The sequence below is a fragment of the Oncorhynchus kisutch genome, linkage group LG6 (genome assembly GCF_002021735.2).
Source record: "Oncorhynchus kisutch isolate 150728-3 linkage group LG6, Okis_V2, whole genome shotgun sequence".
Classification (NCBI taxonomy): Eukaryota; Metazoa; Chordata; class Actinopteri; order Salmoniformes; family Salmonidae; genus Oncorhynchus; species Oncorhynchus kisutch.
The window spans coordinates 26,667,396-26,681,260 of NC_034179.2; the positions used below are offsets into that span (position 1 = coordinate 26,667,396).

The window sequence follows — 13,865 nt, forward strand, 5'->3', positions numbered from 1 at the left end:
GAGAATTCTACCTGCCCGAATACATAGTACCAACTGTAAAGTTTGGTGGATGAGGAATAATGGTCTGGGGCTGTTTTTCATGGTTTGGGCTAGGCACCTTAGTTCCAGTGAAGGGAAATCTTAACACTACTGCAAACAATTACATTCTAGACAATTCTGTGCTTTCAACTTTGTGGCAACAGTTTGAGGAAGGCCCTTTCCTTTTTCAGCATGACAATGCCCCATGGCACAAAGTGAGGTCCATACAGAAATGGTTGGTCGAGATTGGTGTGGAAGAACTTGACTGGCCTGCACAGAGCCCTGACCTCAACCCCATCGAACACCTTTGGGATTAATTGGAAAGTTGACTGCGAGCCAGGCCTAATCACCCAACCCCACTAATGCTCTTGTGGCTGAATGGAAGCAAGTCCCTGCAGCAATGTTCCAACATCTAGTGAAAAGCCTTCCCAGAAGAGTGGAGGCTGTTGTAGCAGCAAAGGGGGTACCAACTCCATATTAATGCCCATGATTTTGGAATGAGATGTCCGACGGGCAGGTGCCACATACTTTTGGTCCTGTAACGTTAGTGTGTGCATGTAGTAGGCTACGTAGTCAGTGCTGCAGCGTTGACGTGTGGAATGACAGCTTCCTATATTCAAATCCACTGGCGCCGAAGCAAAAGCTAAACTCTGATAAATTCGGCCTACTATCCGAAAGTATACTGTAGCTACAATTTTCCAAACAACTTGTCGTGATTTTCGTAAGTCAAAAAGTAGCCAACGTTAGATAGCTAGCTAGTCATAAACCGGAAGAACGGATATCATATCAGTAACATTGGCATGCTAGCTATCTGGCTGACTTACAGCAGAGTTAGCTACGTAGCTAAAGTTAGTTACTACAGTCGCGTTTTTGTGCAAGATTTGATTTGGCAAGACATATACAGCTAGCACTGGGTTGATGGTTAACGGTAACCCTTGATTGCGTGGTCAGCTGCTGTACAGTAGTCAACAAATGGCTGTTTAAAAACTGTGTTTACATAGCTACCAAGATACTTTTTAAAAACCCATTTCGCCCAGTGCACTGTCTGTTATGCACATTAATGAACCATACCTGAAGAAGTTGAGAAAACATCTAATTTGACATATTTCTTACACTCTAGTTTGGGACAGTTCTTTACAGCAAAAACTCATACACTTCAAATTGACAAAACTGATGCTGTTATTTGACTATATAGATATTTGACAAAACAACAACTTAACAGCTAAGACACGACAGTGACTGATGGAGTGAGTCTGGCAAGCCACGTGCATTCTGACCGTAGTTTAAATGATCTGGTCCACAAAAACCTTCGCAGTGGAATTTATAATAACATTACCCAGTACTCATTTGTTTACAATGAGAAATTATTTGGTCAGGTTTGTGTTTACACTGAGAAGATTGAACATGGTTCAAAGAAGTCTAATGTTTTGCGCAAGCTTAAAGACTTTGAGTCCCTCCCCATGGTTACCAAGGAAGGATTTAGAAACATTGTGGCATTGCAAAGTGATGCACCCCTGCAGATGGGCCACAAACATTACCTGTCTCTTTGGAATAATGAGGGTCCTGAAAGCAGAGTATAGGTTCTAGATGGTAAAATGAGAATTTCAGTTGCTAACTATTGTGGTTATTACAATGGTGATTACCTGAACCAGGTGAGTAGTATCTATATCATAATAACACTTTACACATATACCATCTCTTCTCTACTCAACCCTGACAATATAATTAACGTTTCTTTGAATGTTGTCTGTATGAAGTGTCTCATCAGGATTGGCACTCTTTGTGTATTTCTCCATGCTCCAGACTTACTTTGAAGTCGCAGACCAAAGTGTCACCATGCCCCTTGTCATGTAGAATGAGCTGTGGCCCGAGTGGTACCAGAGACTGAATGTTGGAACTGTGCTCTACCTCCAAAACTACACCCTCAGGCAGAGTAATCCAAACAGGTCTCGACCTGACATAGACAACCACAGAATGAAGAGCTTTCACTCAGTAGGTACTGAACTCAACCTAACCTAGTGATTCACAACTTAGCAAATCAACATACATTGCCAGACAGACACTCCCAATTGGTCATTTTGAAATAATATTCTGTCTGAACACTGAATACTGTGAAACTCTTCGTTTTTACTATGCATGGCCTTGTAGAAATCTGTCTGAATCTTTGGACTCCCACTGCACTCCTTACTGTGGTTCCAGCCAAAGAGTAAGGGGTCCGCAGGTCAGAGGTGTTCGTTAGACTTGGACTAGTCATTTATTCTGAAAATGTAACACAAATGCTCATGATTTTTTTCCATCTTTTGCAGGCCCAGAAAAATAGTGGATTTACCGCTGAGTCCATGCAGTGGAACATCCAATAGTCCTTTTATTTTGGAGCTTTCTGCTTCTTCACAACCAGAAATATACCATGGGATATACCCAAGCAAATATTTTTACTGTAGTACTAGCTATAACAGTTAGTAGCTATAATACAAACAATTCCATAGGTAAACGGCAACAGAACTCTCCTAATTGTACTTATTTTCTCCCTGCTCTGTACCCTCCCCATATCCCATTGTAACATACCTGGTGTGCACTCAGATGAGAAAGTGTTAAGAGCAAGACTCACTGCCTTACCTCACTAGCAGCTGCAAGACACATATATTTAATACCGGTAAGTGCAGCTGTCATTTGCAAAGAAAAGATAAACAGTATGTTTTATTTAAAAAATAATATATGGACGGACACAATGCGACATTATGTTAATATAATCTAGTATGTATTGATTCACTTGATTGATGTAGTTTTCCCTCAAGGTATCACAAGGGCCAGCCTTACCTGTCAGACCCCAGGGTGAAGCTTCGACCAGTGGACCAAGACTGAAGGACAGCATTATGCTGAAGAAGACTGTTGTTGGTGGCCATTATTGCTTCCCTCACACCCCTCAGATATTCACACAGTCAGTGGCAGTTGGCTCAGGTGAGTGAGGGGAACCTTTTCATGAAGGAAAGATGTCTATAATATGCAATACTGTTTTTTGTATGTTTGTTGTTTTTTAACCACAGCATACATCACCATTTAATCATTTTCATATTTATTTCCCATCCACCAGCTCAAGTTCTTCTGGTTGCTGCAAATGACCTAAAGAGGGAGATGGAGGGTCTGCATTATCGTTAGCACAAGCAGCTGGCAATCCAAGGTCAGATCATTGCTGTGCAGTATGTGACATGGCCAGAGGAGGCACTGTAAGACCAGGTAGGCTTTATTGATTGCTTTACTGTGGGTTATACAATGAACTTAAGGAGGATCTTTTGGTCAGCTGTCCGGACAAAATCTAAATTTTAACAGTCTTGATGAAAATAACCAATTATGTGACATTTTATCAGGTAACAATAATGTAAATGCCTGTGCCAAAGCCTACCACCTTATCCTCCAACGGATACTTTATTTTTACAAGAGCCTAATTGTCCTTTTAGCCGCTCTACTTTATGCATAAATGTGTATAGATTATGTAAGGCATTATATATTACGCCTGTACCATGTTTGCCTATGATTGTTTTTAGTGTTTCAACTCAGTTTGAGTGGTCCACAATGTGTTTGTTTTTTTAAACAACTGTATTATAGTATAATTGTGGAGTGACACGTCAATAAATTTCTCTAACTCTAGATACACTGAGTACACAAAAAACTAAGAACACATGCTCTGTCCATGACAGATTGACCAGGTGAATGCAATGATCCCTTATTGATGTCACTTGTTAAATCCACTTCAATCAATGTATATGAAGTGGAGGTAAAAAATATATTTTTTTAAGCTTTGGGACATTTTAATTTAACCCTTATTTTACCAGGTAAGTTGACTGAGAACACATTCTCATTTACAGCAACTACCTGGAGAATAGTTACAGGGGAGATAAATGAACCAATTGGACGCTAGGGATGATTTGGTGGCCATGATGGTATGAAGGCCAGATTGGGAATTTAGCCAGGACAGCAGGGTTAACACCCCTACTCTTACAATAAGTGCCATGGGATCTTTAGTGACCACAGAGAGTCAGGACACCCATTTAACGTCCCACCTGAAAGACGGCATACTACTCAGGGTAATGTCCCTAATCACTGCCCTGGGGCATTGAGATATTTTTTGTGTGTTTTTTTGACCAAAGGAAAGGGTGCCTCCTACTGGCCCTCTAACACCACTTCCAACAGCATCTGGCAAGCCAGCAGTGTGCTGCAGGGTGGTGTGCTGCAGGGTGGTGTGCTGTGGATATGTGCCATTCAGGGGGGTGAATGGGCAAGACAAAATATTTAAGTGCCTTTGAACTGGGTATGGTAGTAGGTGCCATGCACACTGGTTTGTGTCAAGAACTGCAACACTGCTGGGTTTTCACGCTCAACAATTTCCCATGTTTATCAAGAATGATCCACTACCCAATGGACTTCAAGCCAACTTAACACAACCGTGGGAAGCATTGGAGTCAACATGGGCCAGCATCCCTGTGGAATGGTTTTGACGCCTTGTAGAGGTGCGCAACTCAATATTAGGAAGGTGTTCCTAATGTTTGCTATACTCAGTGTATATAACATATTTCATGTTATTTTAACACACTAATTCTCTTTATCTAAAGTCGATGCATTGTTTTTTTTTTACAAGAACAGGACAGGATACATTGAAAGACACAAAAAAAACAGTTACCTGTACAGGAATGATTTGCCGTTGGTAAGTCAAGTTTAGAATACGATTCAGTCTGTGGGTGAGACTGTTGTGGCTGTACCAAACCCACACGGTGATCAGAAAATTGTAGACGTAACTGAAACACAGAAAAACAGGGAAACAGCGCCCTCTGGTGTGCAGAGCTCACTCAGCAGACGGGGGAAAAACAACCCAAGAAGAGGTGAGTTTCAAAACACAGGTGGGCTATATGACTGTCAACATTACTAAACATTTAAAATTGTACTTGTAACTCCCCTTTACTACGGCATTTGAAATTGTATTTGTATATTTTACATTGTCATGATGACGTCACTTGCATGTTTTAGAATAATTGTATTTAGTCTTTTAGAGTGATAAAGCAATGCTACATCACTCGGGCCAGGATGCAAGAGAAAAGGTACTGAATCAACTTCTATCCTCTGCCATAATCAGTTCTCTATGCCCATCAGGGACCCACCCAGTAGCTCAGGTTATGAGAGCTTGTTCTGTTCACAGAGAAGCTGGCCGTGGCTTTACAGAATAGGAGCTAGTGGGGCAGGAAGAGAAGAGTGATTCTGAATCAGAGGAAGAAGTTGGTCCACTAGATAGAAACCCAGACCAAACCAGAGCGGGTAGACAACAAAGTCCATCAGGTATAAGAGTGCTGTGCCACATGAACATACTATCTCAACATTTATCTGTGGCCTAGCTTCTATTCCTCTCTTTATGAACTATGCATGGCTAGCCTGAGAAATTAACTATGCTGTTTGTCTGGAACCATGAAAACTGCTTGCCATCAATGAGGGGTGTTACAACAAGGCTAGTGACACTGATATGCCTACTATATTTTGTTTCTAAGATATTCCACAGAGTGACGGCGCTCCAAGAGAAAGTGGTTACGGACTGTGGGAAAGCTGCTCGTGGCTGAAGCAGAGACGAGAAGTGCCAGAATATTTGTGTCAATGACGAATAAGGTTTTCAAAAACATTTTAAAAGGGAAAAATATTCATTTCGAAACACTTTTTATGTTCCCTTGAGTGTTACCTACAATGTGTATGCACATTCAGGATTTGTCGCTTTTTATGCAACTTAAATTTACCTCCTAAAAAAAGACCCCACATTTTGAATGACTGTCAACTGAAACTTCTGTTAGAGAAATTAAAACCATATACAATTTGACAAAAAATGCATTTTTCTATTAGAATGAGCTTCTCTGCATTTTATTAGACAATATAATAATGTTATTGTTTTTAACCATTAAGTACCAAATGATCAATGCTGGTTGCACCGTCATTTTTTTAGGCAGATCTCTTTCCCTCTTACAGAAACACACACATACCATAAACAGTATGGTTTCTTATTCAACAACAATGATGCCTTTAATGCGTAATAAATTACAAAAAATGTGACTCAAATGTTTATCACGCAGAAACATTTCATCATGAACATGGCAATGGACTTCTAAAAATGATTACAATTCTGCATTATGATACATTGTTCAAACAATGTTAAAACAGTTAAGAATCAATGTAATACATACATAGTAAAGTTCTTGAAGTACAGTAATGACATTCAAACATTAAAATACAAAACGTATAAGAAAGTGTTCTTCTACATTACATCAATTACTCATTTGATTAAAAACGAATGAAATTGCTCTACTTGTAGACAAGTTGACCGCAAATGCCATCCAAATGCCAACACTGATGATTTCTCCAGTGAGATTCAGCCACTTGGGAATTGATGGAAAATTATGAAAACACAGAGATGAAAGATCAATTTTATATATATATATATATATATATATATATATATATATATATATATATATATATATATATATATATATATATATATATATATATATTTATATATTTATATATTTATATATATATATATATATATAGTTTATTTTTTATTTTTTGTCAAATATTTGAGGAAGCCTGGCTTCCCTTTGCGTCCATGAATACGTGCCACTGCAAAGGGGCGGTGTTCGTAGCTGACAATGACAAATCTGCTTAGACTTGTAGTTAGTGTTGACTTGGCCACAGCTTCATCTTGCTGTACCTCAGTGATGGTGTCCTCCTGATCGTGATCTTCATTGAAGTTCACTTCCACAGGACTGAAACAGATGTTGCAGATGCTTGGTATGCTACAGAAGCAAGATACTTCAGTGTTTTACTTTCCGTGCCTCTGTGGAGGTGACCTGGTGCAATTTCATGGTTCCTTTGACTCCAGCGAGGATGTTGGGCACGGCTTTGTCATATTTAGTTACATCTGCAATCCAAAATAATTTTTATGCTCGATCCACTCTTCTCAAGTAGTTTGAATAGCTCCTTGAGAGTCTGCACATCCTCCCCCCGTTGAATGTGTTTGTCCGCACAACGTTTCACAGCCCTGCCCATGCCATCTAGTGACCCCTTCCCATGGGTCTTTTCAGAAAAGTTCCAGGTGATTTGTTTGAATCCGTAGATATATGAGTGCTGAGTAGGTACATATTCTTCTCGTTTCTGTATTGGGTAACCGGACCATCACTCATCATGTGTCACGATTTGTGGATTCTTTTTTTTTTTTTACATCTCTTAGGATAGGCTCCAGGTGAGCCCATACTGCTCTCTCATCATGTCTAAGGGAGTCGGATATGGTGGCGTAGGACTGGCTTCCCTCTGATGTGTACACATCACTTGTATGGATCGTAGCCTGCTGTTTACTTCCCCCAAAGTGGATTTCTGTGGCCAATTTACATGCAAAGTTCTCAGAGAAATCTATGTGAACGAGCACCTCTTCCTCTGTGAGACTTTCCTTCAGAAATCTACAGTTCTCTACTTGGTGGATCCAGTTGAACTGGTGCTTTGCTGGAACATCTAGATTTTGGTTGAAGACCTCTTTCAGGTCCTTAAGGGATCCAGGTTGAGACACTTTCACAAAATGTGTGTATACATTCTCCTCAACAGTTGTCGCCCTCTTCTACTGTTGCCAGGAGATAGATAGGCCTATTTGATGTCTCTGATGTCTCCTCCGTCTCAGCAAATGAAACTTAATTGTAGCAACACTTTGCACACACATAAGATGTATATCTAGATTAATAGGATAGTCGTTTTTTACTTACACATATTTTCAGTATTAGCTGCTTGATGTGCACTACTATAAAACTGTACAACACAGACATAAAACACCCTTATCCTTCAAAAAATGGTTTTTACTTAAAAGTAAATAATATTATGTATTTCTGTGTACATTTTTTTTTTAAATAGATGAATAGATTACTTAAGACAAAGAGATTGATATCATTCAGTATAACTGTTTAGTCATATGGTGCAACTGGAAATTCTGGTGACTATGAATGATAATTTTGGCTGTACCATATGATTTTTCTCACGTAAACATGTTTTACAGGCAACTGCTTGTGCACCCATGTGAGAACTTGACTTTTACCTTAAGTATGCATCTTGAGTATCAAAATAATATACAAGCTTTTCAGATAATTGAACATTTGTATTGTTTTTTTGCGTTTTCTGGGATGGGTAAAACCTGACAGGGAGTGGAAATGTGAACTTATTAAACATTTACGAGCGAATGCCTAACATTTCTTCTTAACCAAAGGGTGCCTCACAGGCATCTTAATGATGTCACATATTGTCACTAGTATATCATCATGTGATTTGATCCAAAATGGTGACTTTATGTCAGTTGCAACGAATGATAATCATGAAGGCTAATTTTCCGGACAAAAGTATGTAAAGTATTTAAAACCTTTCTGCCTAAACTGTCTTACCCATATTAAAGTGTAGTGCAGTAGACCATTATAAAATCATGCCAGAATAATCTTTTGACAGTTTTGCTATGATTTAAGATGTTTTATTAACACTAATAAGATTGTATTATTTTTTGGGGACAGGTTCGCAGAATGAAAAAATGACCATTTTTTCACATCTAACCATTAACTCTTTTAGGACAAAGTAAAAGAGAAAGAACGTAGTTTCATAACATAAAATGTGTATATATTGGTTGTTGATTTTTGTCAAATATTTCATTCGGACACCAAAATATGCACGTCAAGCCATTGACCCATTTACATTCTAGTTGTGTTTACCCAGATTGCCTTTCTCAGAAATTCAGATTTGTCGACAAGACCCTTCTGCTGCAGCAGAGTAACCTCCATGCTGCCAGGTGAATACTAGAGCAAACCACAGACACCTTCTCACCAGTAGCCTGCAAAGGATACTATAAAACCACAATATTTGGTCATGTAGAGCTCATGTTCATCATTTATTTGCATTTCTTTCATTTGACTTGAGTTAATCAGGGATTTTGTTTTATACATCCTTAGTGTTTTTGTTTTATTAATATTTTATTGCTTGTTTGCTTTTACTTCTTTCATTGTTTTACTCTAAAATGTGTTGATTGTATACTATTTTAAATGCACTTAAAATAGTTTGATTTGATTCATTATACATCTCCCTTTGTTTAATATAGGACATGCATGAATGTATAATTTTGTATGTTATACTCACTGTATTGTTGTGAGTACAGGAGCTGCACACACTACCATGTCTCTCTCTCTCTCTCTCTCTGTCTCTCTCTCTCTCTCTCTCTCTCTCTATAAACCAGATGATGCCATCTGGGGACCGCAGGTCCTTAGGTCTGCCTCAAGACCCCCATGACAACACACTTCTGTCTTGCCTGTCTGCAGGCTTCCTCTGCCCTCTCGCAGACCCCCTGAGCCTGAGTGAAGCTGCTCTCCCCGAACCCGGTAACACACCTGGTAAAGGGGGACAGGAGGGGAGGATAAAGACACACCCCTTGGAGCCAGTCATGGGGCACTGCTTTTAGCTGAGGTGGAAGACCCTGGCTATTTTCAAGCCGACAACTATTCGTGGTTCATGACCTGCTCACAAGCATATTTACAATATCAAATTTCCTAATGTTGACCTTCAAGTGGGGCTTTCAGCTTTAAAACTCAATAGTCCACTTAAGAGAGCAGTTATGGCAAACGTGCTGTCCATTCCTGAGGTTAGACTGAGTATTGATTACATGGTACAGTGCAGGGTCAAATCAAACATGATTTTCATGGTACATTCTGTCTGCACATAATATTAAGCATTGATTCATTAATTATGTAGAATGTAGACACTGTAATCAGGAGGGCTGTATGCATAATGTTTCTACAACTTAAAGTAACTGTCCAGTGTTTCCAGATTTGTATGAAATATGACCTATAATTTATTACAATAAGAGTAGAATAGTTTTCTTCCAAAAAAAGTGTAATAAAGGATGTTAAAAAGCAGATTTCTGTATTAGAATGGTGTTGTCGTACCCCAACAACAGAATGGTGTGGGTGTATAGCGGTCATTAAAAATATTAATGCGAGTAGACCACTGATTGGTCAGCTCATCCTCCATAGGAGGATGACATCATCCTCTGAGGAAATGGCAAGCATTTTTGAAGCGGTCTGTTTGAGATACAAGGTTGAGGTGGGGTTTTTCAGAAGTTTTTTTCTCCAATGTATGCTTTGGCCACATATGAGTATAGAATGCGTCAACAACATTATTTGGGTATGGAGTTAACAGTTTATCAACTTTTAAAAGTGAGATTTTAACTGGACAGTTACTTTGTATGCTTGTTTTTCTTTTTTGTTAATTCAGAATACATTTTTTTCAACTGCTGTGGAGCTGAAAGACACATTTTGTGTATATCCCTGACCTCTGTCATCTGGGAGGAGAGAAAGAAGAGGTTCTCATCACCAAGGTGTATAGAATGACAGACATGGCTTTGGATAATATATTGGACCACAATATGTCTGAAATTAATTTGTTCTTTGTTAACATGATTAGGCCGTCACATTTTATTGTAAATTCTGGAAATATTTTTGTAGATATTGTTTGTGGCAATTTTCAGTTTTTTTAAACTGGGGGTTTGAGTATCTGGAGAAAAAGGAAAACTTTAGTTTTTTGTTTCATTAGTCCATTGTTGATATAGTCCCAAAATGTTTTGTATTTATTTGTATTAAGGATCCCTATTAGCTGCTGCCAATGAAGCAGCTACTCTTCCTGGGGTCCAGCAACATTAAGACATTTACTTACAGTTAAAAATATTACATGAAATGTCATTTACCCAATACATTTAGTGTGTTCCCAAATACAATGCTCTTAGTTTAAAAATATATATATTTGGGACTAATTTATTAATTGCCACCCGTTCTGAAACTAACTACAGCTCTTTGTTAAGTGTTGCAGTGATTTCACTCACTGTAGTACCTGATGTGTATAGTGTTGAGTCATCCACATTCATAGCCACACTGGCTTTACTCAAGGCCAGTGGCATGTCATTAGTAAAGATTGAAAAAGCAAGGGGCTTAGACAGCTCCTGATTGTACCTGGATTATGTTGGAGGCTTCCATTAAAGAACACCCTCTGTGTTCTGTTTGACAGGTATCTCTTTATCTACAATATAGCAGGGGGTGTAAAGCCATAACACATACGTTTTTCCATCAGCAGATAATGTCAAAACAGCTCCCACAATCTTTATATCAATTTCTCTCAGTCAATCATCAGTCATTTGTGTAAGTCCTGTGCTTGTTGAATGTCCTTCCTTATAAGCGTGCTGAAAGTCCCTTCAATTTGTTTACAGTGAAATAGCATTGTGTCTGGTCAAACACCATTTTTTCCAAAGGCTATTTGACCCAGTAAAGGGGGCTTTACTATTATTGGGTAGCGGTATTACTTTTGCTTCCCACCATGCCAGCGGGCACAGATTTTCTAATAGGCTTAGATTGAAGATATGGCAAAGAGGAGTGTCAATATTTTCCCCTATTATCCTTAGTAATTTTCCATCCAAGTTGTCAGACCCCGGTAGGTAATTCAAAATGTACAATGCTTGTCTTTCATAATTTGATCAGTTATACTGGTGTAGTGTCAGCATTTGTTGCTGACATGTCATGCCTAAGTTTGCTAATATTGCCAATGAAAAAAATCATTAAAGTAATTGGCAATATCACTGGGTTTTGTAATGAATGAGCCATCTGATTCAATGAATGTTGGAGCAGAGTTTGCCTTTCTGCCCAAAATTTCATTTAAGGTGCTCCAAAGCTTTTTACTATCAATCTGTCATTTGTCTTTGTTTCATAGTATAGTTTCTTCTTTTTATTCAGTTTAGTCACATGATTTCTCAATTTGCAGTACGTTTACCAATCGGTTCTGCAGCCAGACTTATTTGCCATTCCTTTAGCCTCATCCCTCTCAACCATAAACATTTTCAATTCCTCATCAACCCACAGCGATTTGACAGTTTTTACAGTAATTTTCTTAATGGGTGCATGCTTATTAGCAGTGGTGGAAAAAGTACCCAATTGCCAAACTTGAGTAAAAGTAAAGATAAGAGAATGACTCAAGTAAAAATGAAAGTCACCCAGTAAAATACGACTTGAGTAAAAGTATACATTATTTCAAAATCCTTATATTATCGGCAAACCAGATGGCACCATTTTCTTTTTTAAATGTTCTTTTATGGATAGTCAGGGGCACACTCCAACACACTGAGTCCACCAGATCAGAGGCAGTAGGGATGACCAAGGATGTTCTCTTGATAAGTGAGTGAATTGGATCATTTTCCTGTCCTGTTAAGCATTCAAAATGTAATGAGTACTTTTGGGTGTTAGGGAAAATGTATGGAGTAAAAAGTACATTATGTTCTTTAGAAATGTAGTGGATTATAAGTTGTCAAAAATATAAATCGTAAAGTACAGACTTAAGTAGTATTTTAAAGTATTTTTACTGAAGTACTTAATACCACTGCTTATTAGTAACTGGAATAAGCAATTTTATAAATGTGTTAAGTGCAGCGTTTGGTTGCTCTTCATTACACACCACAGACCAACAAATATTCTTTACAGCAACAACATAGGAAATCACTACAAAACGTATTCTATGACCTCTTATACACTATATTAGGCCCAGGCTTAGGAACTTTGGTTTTCCTAGATATGGCTACTATATTGTGATCACTACATGCGCTGGATTTGGATACTGCTTTAAAGCTAATTTCTGCAGCATTAGTAAAGATGTGATCAATACATGTTGATAATTTCATTCCTGTGCTGTTTGTAACTACGCTGGTAGATTGACTAATAACCTGAACCAGGTTGCAGGCACTGGTTACAGTTTAAAGTTTTCTCTTGAATGGGCAGCCTGATGAAAGCCAGTCAATATTTAAATCACCCAGAAAATGTACCTCTCTATTGATATCGCATACATTATCAAAAATGTCACACATGTTATCCAGATACTGACTGATAGCACTTGGAATAGCAGCTTCCCACTAGAATAGGCTTTAGGTGAGGCAGATGAATCTATAACCATATCACTTCAACAGTATTTAACATGAGATCCTTTCTAAGCTTCACAGGAATGTGGTTCTGAATATAAACACCTCCACCTTTGGCATTTCTATATTTTCTGTAGATGTTATAAACTTATTGCTACCACTATCATCAAAGGTATTATCTAAGTGAGTTTCAGAGATTGTCAGAATATGAATGTCATCTGTTACTAGTACATTTTTGATTTCATGAACCGTCTTTCTTAGGCTACATACAGTTGAAGTCGGAAGTCTACATACACCTTAGCCAAATACATTTAAACTCAGTTTTTTCACAATTCCTGACATTTAATCCTAGTAAAAATTCCCTGTCTTAGGTCACCATGTGAAATGTGAAATGTCAGAATAATAGTTGAGAGAATGATTTATTTCAGCTTTTATTTTTTTCATCACAGTCCCAGTGGGTCAGAAGTTTACATACACTCAATTAGTATTTGGTAGCATTGCCTTTAAATTGTTTAACTTGGGGCAAATGTTTCGGGTAGCCTTCCACAAGCTTCCCACAATAAGTTGGGTGAATGTTGGCCCATTCCTCCTGACAGAGCTTGTGTAACTGAGTCAGGTTTGTAGGCCTCCTTGCTCGCACACACTTTTTCAGTTCTGCCCACATATTTTCTATAGGATTGAGGTCAGGGCTTTGTGATGGCCACTCCAATACCTTAATTTTGTTGTCCTTAAGCCATTTTGCCACAACTTTGGAAGTATGCTTGGGGTCATTGTCCATTTGGAAGACCCATTTGCAACCAAGATTTAACTTCCTGACTGATGTCTTGAGATGTTGCTTCAATATATCCACATA

The 13,865-nt window shown here is 38.4% G+C and overlaps 2 long non-coding RNA genes across 5 annotated transcripts; both read left to right on the plus strand.

The window, feature by feature from the left end:
- The first annotated feature begins 568 nt into the window (after positions 1–568).
- Positions 569–6,447, plus strand: LOC109892578 (uncharacterized). 4 transcript variants are annotated; one of them, XR_004210235.1, is made up of 8 exons: positions 569–1,670; positions 1,822–2,671; positions 2,814–2,976; positions 3,110–3,252; positions 4,416–4,523; positions 4,657–5,108; positions 5,207–5,343; positions 5,550–6,447. It is a non-coding gene; the product is annotated as an uncharacterized LOC109892578 (long non-coding RNA). The 4 variants fall into 4 exon arrangements; XR_004210236.1 differs by having other exon boundaries at positions 2,802–2,976; positions 4,657–5,343; XR_004210234.1 differs by having other exon boundaries at positions 4,652–5,343.
- A 177-nt stretch (positions 6,448–6,624) lies between these two features.
- On the plus strand, positions 6,625–9,979 carry LOC116374370 (uncharacterized). Its single transcript, XR_004210237.1, has 2 exons — positions 6,625–8,860; positions 9,302–9,979. It is a non-coding gene; the product is annotated as an uncharacterized LOC116374370 (long non-coding RNA).
- The last annotated feature ends 3,886 nt before the right edge of the window (positions 9,980–13,865 follow it).